Raw genomic sequence first — 7,819 nt, forward strand, 5'->3', positions numbered from 1 at the left:
CATTTGTATCCATCGGCTGAAACCGCATTCCCGTTATCTCATGTTCCCGCTTAGAACTAGGGCTAACCTACGTGAAATTTATGTCTTCCCATCACCTCAAAAGTAGCACTTCTAGCAGACGCGGAGCGGTTCCTTACTGATGGCGGACCTGCAACATCAACCATGTGTAGTCATGTTAAAGTTGTGCAGTCAAATACATGTATTTGTATAAATTTATAATTATTTTTACACATTTTAAGCTTGTATCGCCAAGAAACTGTGTAGTCAAGTGACTACACAGCCTTAGTGTGGCTCCGCCACTGTTCCTTACACGAGAGAAAGTCGTCTCGTCTTCGCACCGGCGACACGTTTCTAGCGCCTCTCCTCCCCGACGGCCCCGGTCGTCCGTGGGTGGGTGGGTCGCCGGAGACCGCGTCCGCCCGTGGTGTAGGTAGGTTCTTGTACCTAGGTTTCAACCATCCATCTCTTCGGCTCCGCGGTGGTGATGGTGGTGGTAAATAAATCTCCTCCGAGTTCCGGCTCCGGCGAGATCACCGACGGATTTGGAAGGGCGGGTCCGCTTCGCATGGTTTCATCTCGCTTCTCGGCGTGCAAGTTATATGTCCAAGCAATGGCGATGAGGTAGTGGCGCCCGCCGCTACTCGTTCTTGTGTTCTCCCCGTCCCGCTCCAAAGACCGGCGGTGCTCACTTAGCCATCGCGCGCATGCGGGAAGATTTGTGTTGGGGTGGTGTCCGGCCGTTGTCGCGTCGTGCGGCGCCGTCGGCGTACAAGTGAAGAAGAAAGTCCAGGATCCGGGATTGCGGTGTGATGGTGGTGGATTCGGTGCTCGCCACGACGACGTAAGTGGCAGGCGACAGGTCTAGGATGGGAGGAGCACGGGGACGTTCCCCGGTCGGCATGCCACAACGACAATAGCTTCGCCGACGGTAAGTCTCTTCATCGGCTCACAAAGCCCTTCGGGGTGATGGTGCTTTCTCTCCTCTGGCGACGACAAGTGGCGGTGATGGCGATTGCGGATATCCCAAAGGACTTCAATATAGTAGTATTTTCTGGGGGAATATTAGGCAAAAGTTTTTGGTTCCTCTTTTCTCGGCCTTTTACTTGTTTCCCGTGTGGGTCGTGTTGTAACATGACATATGTTTAATATATGTGCGGTAAACTTCAAAAAAAAATAGCACTTCGGCTCCAAAATCAAATATGCATGAAACTACATACCACCACCATTCCAATAAATAATTGTTTTATTTTTCTAAGAAGTTAAGCTAGTAGACTTTGACCAAATTTTCCGAATAAACTATTAACATGTACAATACAAAATCAATATTGTTATATGCATCATGAAATATATTTTCTTATGAGATATATATCATATATATAACATGTACAAGACAAAATCAATATCGTTAGATGCATCAGGTAATGTATTTTCTTATGATATCTATATCATACTAGTAAACATGCACGTGCAACGCACGTCTGCATTTATCACACATCACAAACAATGGTTTGTGCCTGTCCATTTATTTGATTTTTCTGTGTGCTTTTTAGGCGGCTATCAAGCCTAAAAAAAATGAGATTCTTGTTCGTAGAATCTTGACAAAGAAATTAACAGGTTGCTTTCTCGATGATGCTCTAAATAAGAAGGTTACATATATGCCACTCCAGTGTAATGTGCAACAATCTTTATAAATGGCTAGAAAAATGATGTTCATATTTAAATACTGATATATGTCGATATAGGTTTGATTTGTGATTTTCCAGTAAATGGAATCATTGTAATTTCTTACATCGCAAACAATAAAATCTTAGATAGATATAATGGATATCTTGAAGTTATGACCAACTGCTTCATATAGAAATGCATATCCATGTAGCAAACGTTGATGTAAATCATTAAATAGCCCTTTTCTGAATTACCACAACATGCATGATGCACTCATCCATTTTATGACAGCCAATTACTTTCTAAGAACTCAAACATTTATGTTCACAATGAACAAACAAAATATTTTATCTCAAAACAAACAGTGTTGTCTACAATCTGCAAATATATATCATATATTTACTCACATAACATTCACATACAGTTTTTGGACTGGCCGATCAAATTTGTTTACAGTAATTGATCACATGTTTGTAATGCTTCCGAGAAACACATGATAAGAGCCTATATAGACAATTCTTATTCAAATTGGTCACACAAGACATGATTGGTCTTGCGCTGATTTGAACAATTGCTTCTGAGACAAATAATTGTGCATTGATTTGAGTACAAACTTTCGACAACAGAGTACTCCACCATTTGTTACCATATCCATTAGGCTAAACAGGAGGTCACAAGTGGCATAAAACATCACTTACTCTCATTTGATATAACACTTTGTGTATGTATCTTCGGTAAATTATTACCACTATCCTGCACTTGCAAGAGATAAGATTCATGGTAAATGAACATATATAATCTTAGGGCTTCAAAAAATAAACAACTTCCTGGACTAAACGTTGAAAGGTAAGAGAACAAACCTACGACAATTAATCATGCAGAGTAGATGATATCAGGAACTTTCCAAACCTCAATGGCACAGATAAAATCAGGTGAGATACTTTGCGTTCACTGCATATCCAATACTCTCAAAGTTGAAGTTGAAATGACTAACTGAAATAGAGAAATAAGGCATAACTATTATATAAGAACCTGAGACCTGAATTTCTGCTTGAAGCAGAATGATACTATAAGTCTGAAACCTGAATCAATATATACATAATCAAGCCTCAAATTATGCACATGGGGCAGTTGAGTAGAAGAGATGCGTGAAGACAAGAAGTGGTACGTACTGCAGGCAAAAATGATTTAAATGTTAGTCAAAACCGAATTGTACATACTGCAGGCAAAATTTAGGCAACCACAAAGCTCTCCAATCCGCTAATAGTGGAGGTTAGGCGGATTTTAATTTCTCAGGTAGTTCACATGGAAGAGGAACTGAAAACAAAAACACATGACATAATTACCTATAACATGCAGGTGTAATCCAAGCTTATCCTTGTCATTAGCGATTCCCTGAAACTGTGAAATTTCTTAGGATGTGCTACCTAGTCAGTCGACAATAGAAACCAGACTATAAATTATTATTTTAAAAAGAACAATTGCAGATAAAACATACAATATATACACTCACCGAGACTGAAATCTGCAGTTGGATCACACTTGTCATGGGAAACATAATGCCTCACGTAATCTCTGGAATGAGCATTACTAAATGAAAATCTACAAATATCAGTTGCATGGAGTCTTTATCTTCTAAACCATGGATAACTCTGCAGTGTTAAGGTAACCAATAACATCATCTGAATCATATCATCAACTTGCATAATCTGAGTTTATCCTTTACAAAACATAAATATCATCAGACCTGTACCAAACACAAAATCGCATGCTAAGAAATTTAATACGCCCGTGTTTGCCATCTCCGATTCATACTCTCCGATACCTGTGCGCTTTGTAGGACAGCAACAGCCGCCTCCGGCACTCATTCTTGCATGCCCCGTGGAGGCGTAGACAACCTAGCGTATTGAGAGTTTGAGACAAAAGAAAGAAAATTATTGTGAGAAAAATGTAAGGATTACTACTCCATTGTGAGGTCTGGGAGGATGTTCTCATGGCAGCCTGTCTTAGAGGCTGAAGTGCGCAAAGAAGATCACAAGACACAGACCTGGTGGTAAAATAAATCTCTGTCAGGTACCTCCTCCCTTTCAGATTACATTAAAAAATAAACAGGAGGTACAGGATTTCATGTTACAGCAAGATAATGTTAAAACAAATTTGTGCTGTTGTTTTTTAGATGGTTGGGTGAGCCGGTGATATGAGGCGATGTAGAATTTAGCTCGAGGTCACTACCGTCTTCCAAATAGTACTACAAACAGAAACATGATCAAATGAAGCAGGAGCTTTTCATGGAAGCATATCAAGTTTCAGCTTTCAATGGTCAAACAGTACTAAGAAATTACCAGTTTAAAAGTTCAAATGGGTGAAGAAAAGGGAATGAGTTGAGAATCATAGCAGGCTGCATATTTTCATTGAAGCACACGCCTAGACTAATCTTTGTGTAATCATCTTAGCGGTATGTCCTACAATAGCTCCACTGGCTGAAGATCACAAAATTAATACGGACAAAAGCACATGAGAGGATGGAGGAACACGTACCCATAAGCAAAATCAACCCACTCCAGAGCTCTTCGCTGCCATGGCCGATGAACCCCTCTTGATGTAGCAGTGGAGCAGATCGAGCGAGAAAATTTGGACTGTGAAGGTGATAGACCACCACTTCTTCTCAGTCGTCAGTGCTAGCCAATCAATTATCTCCTTCCCAAGTCTATCACTTCTCCGTCTCCAGAGAACATAAGGATGGTCTGCAAATATATTTTTTTGTAACTTCAGTCATTTCATCAAACATGTTGTGTGCATAAGCCTGGAACAAAAGGAGGCAAAAAGAATGTTTGCATCTGAACTCCAGTTGCTGCATCACAAGGAGAGAGAAAAGCAAGCAGGAGGAGGCAGGAACTCACATATCTGATCGTTGAACATGAGTGCCTTATGCAGCGTCAGGATTTACTGATCTAAAAGACACCCGGGGCGGGGGCTAGAAACCTGGCGCTGGCGAGAAATTTAGGAGAATCGACCTGGCTGCTGCTCACCCGTGAGGCACATCAAGCGCGAGTTCGGTAGCCCAGTCCTCCCTCCCCAGAGGTGGCGGCACGAGGTAAGCCTCCGACTGGGGTGGCACCGCGGAGGAGGCACATACGGCGGCGTGGAGGAGGCCTGTGGGCAGATGACAATGAAGGTGGTCGGGACTTGGGAGGCGGCGGAAGGCGTATGGGGCGCGGCTGCGGGATTCTTCGACCTGGGGAATCGCCGCGGAAGAGGCCGATTTAGCGGAACTTTCCGCGTTGTTCCATAATTTATGGGATGCGGATGCGGAAGTTGGGAGCAGTTTCTTTCTTTTTAAGATTGGCGTGGGGAGATGGTGGAGCGTAATTTGTGGGTGGGGGAGAATAGATCAATCTGGGCCATGTGATGCAAGTGGATGAACGGTCCAGATTCGATTTTCCAACAGCACTTCGTGCCTTTATAAGTAGTAGAGATTATAGTTGTTCATGCGGTTTTTTCTAAAATATTGGCCAAAGTTTACCTTGCTTGACTTATAAAAATATAGACATCGAGCGAGTAGATTGTAAGAGACCACCAGTTTTTCAATGGATATGCTGCTCCCTTGCGCTGAAGCACCAATCTAGGATCATTATTCCACGGAAGCGAGATGGTTAGTGCCTCTTCTTTCATGTAAAAAGAAACAAAATGGGTAGGCATATATTTTAGGTACGGCGTGACCACTACTAGAGATAACCTTATAGCCGCACTTCTTACCGTCGGCAAGTCCGATTTGAAGATGTCGGCGGTAAGGCCTATTAGACCCGCCTCGCGTTACCGTCGGCGAGTTGAAATGAGTTCGCCGGGGGTAGTGCAGTTACCGCCGGCGCCAATGTAATCGAAAACACCGACGGTAAGGTGAGCCGAGACCACCCGGACGGGCCTCCAATTACCGCCGGCGATTTGAACTCGGAAACGCCGGGGGTAATATAATTACCGCCGGCGAAGAGTTGCATGCGTTGGGGGTAATTTGGGCCGTTGTGGGCCATTTTATGCCAAAATTAGCGCCGGCGTCTACCATTTGTTTTCGCCAGGGATAAATGACTAGGCATTGTATTGTCCTACGAAGTGCTCACTCGTGTCAAACGTTAGATTACAATCATGTGGCTGCCATCCCTATGAGTTGTGAGGACCACAACACGCACATGCCGACTGCTTTTTAGTCAAACGCGAGGCATCTCCTCCATTCCATCCCCAACCCCCACAAACTTAGATCGAGCACATCGACTGGAGCCATCTCGACCCCTCCCTCAACCCCCATCGACATGTTCTTGAGCTCGAAAGAGGAGGAATTGGAGGGGGTGGAGTTGCAGATAGTGCGGCATCCTCACTCCCGAGGTGAAGAGCAGTGACGATGGCGTTTGTGAGGGGAATCGAACACTGCTGGTGCTCCCAAGGCAAACGGCGGCAGCCACATAGTTGGTGGTGTTGCAGGGTGATGGGTAATCGCATGTCCTCAACTCTCTCGAGGCAAAGAGCGGAGGCCGCAAGGAGGCCGTGGGGAGGATCTGGAGATGGAGCCGCTAGGTCCTCATCCTACCACAACGGAGGCGACAGGCGTGCTGCGGTTGTGCGGGAGGATGGTTTGGCATACCATTTCCGAGCACAACTTTGTACTATGTTTGTGATCCCGTTTCCCATATTTTCTAGTATGTTTGTGATCCCAATTTTGTGTTGAATCTGTGATGGATGAAATTTTTGTAAAATTGGAACAAGTTTTGTTGTGTCTCGGTTGTATTTTTTGAGTTCAAACTTGTCTAGCAATGAAGGTCGCTGCTGTTCCGTAGAAGAAATAAAGGTTACGCGCCGGCAGTAAGAAAATTCCTAGTAGTGGACAATGGTGGGCCTCAGAAATCTGTCAAGGCATGACTCGATGGAGAAGGGTATGCTTATAGGTTGGTGGTGATTCGGTGAGCACTGGGAGGAAGGAAGATATGATGTTAGTTGATGGGATGACACATCAACATCAACATTGGGAGGAGTGGAAACTTCAACAACAGATAGACATTGGTACACCACATAGAAACGTGAAAACCTCAAAAGAGAAAATTTTCTTTTAAAAAATTGGGGTGGTGGCCTCAAAGTCGGAGATGCACTATAAGCCTAGAATCTTCGTGCACTATAATCTTGTTTATGAACTTGTCATTTCAAAGGTGTGTATTGTATTTTCCTCTTTGCATCAACATTATATACCCATACTATGACCCAATGCAACACACTAATGGTTTTCGGCCCTTTCTCACGTGATTTCACGCACCATCCTGTTTCAGTGGGCCCCGCGACATCCACCCCTCATCTTATCATCAAAAATGTTTCATGTGACTTTTATCTCAGTTTTGTTATTTTATGTAATAGGAGCATGAAAAACCTCGAGATAGGCCCATTTCTTACAAAATATAGGCCGGTGGCCTCGGAGTGGGAGTTTTGCACTATAAGTATAGATTCTTCCTCCGTGATAGTCTTTGTTTGTGAAGCAAGTGCAACTTCAAGGTTGTGTATTGCATTTCCTCTTTACAACACCTTTTTACCAATATTATAATGTGTTACCAACCCTTTCTCGGATACTTCAATGTGCCCCTTATCTAGTGGGCCCATGATGTATATCCTCTAAATTTTGAAGTTCTGAATTCATGTTAGATTCCTCTTTATGGTATACGAAGTCCAAGAAAACATGATACAACCTAAAAATAGGTCAAGTTCTTACAAAAGCTAAGTTGGTAGTCTCGAAGTGGTTGTTTTGCACTTGAAATTTGGAATCTTTCATCGGGATAGTCTTGTTTAAGAAGCAAGTGCAATTTCAAATCTGTGTATTGGATTTTCCAGCTTAACACTGCCCTATTATATCCATATTATGACCAATGCAGACTATAAAGGTAACCGATCCTTCCTCGGGCTATTTCATGTGTCCCCTTATCTATCGGCCCGACGGCGTCTAGCCTAGCTTTCCATACAAGGTGCCATTCCATGTGAATTTTCTCTTAGCGTGTGTTATATTAGGTCATCATAACATGAACAACCCACTACATCATATGAATGTAACAACAACAATAAAAACTGTCACAAAAAGACAAGCAAACTATTCGAGAAGCATAAAACCAACAACCGACTAGCGGTG

The 7,819-nt window shown here is 43.2% G+C and overlaps 1 long non-coding RNA gene across 1 annotated transcript; it reads right to left on the minus strand.

The window, feature by feature from the left end:
- Nucleotides 1-2,709: 2,709 nt before the first annotated feature.
- LOC124683906 lies at nucleotides 2,710-3,431 on the minus strand. Its single transcript, XR_006996857.1, has 3 exons — nucleotides 3,179-3,431; nucleotides 3,012-3,060; nucleotides 2,710-2,836 (listed from the first exon to the last, which is right to left on the minus strand). It is a non-coding gene; the product is annotated as an uncharacterized LOC124683906 (long non-coding RNA).
- Nucleotides 3,432-7,819: the final 4,388 nt, after the last annotated feature.

Source organism: Lolium rigidum, chromosome 1 (assembly GCF_022539505.1).
Source record: "Lolium rigidum isolate FL_2022 chromosome 1, APGP_CSIRO_Lrig_0.1, whole genome shotgun sequence".
Classification (NCBI taxonomy): Eukaryota; Viridiplantae; Streptophyta; class Magnoliopsida; order Poales; family Poaceae; genus Lolium; species Lolium rigidum.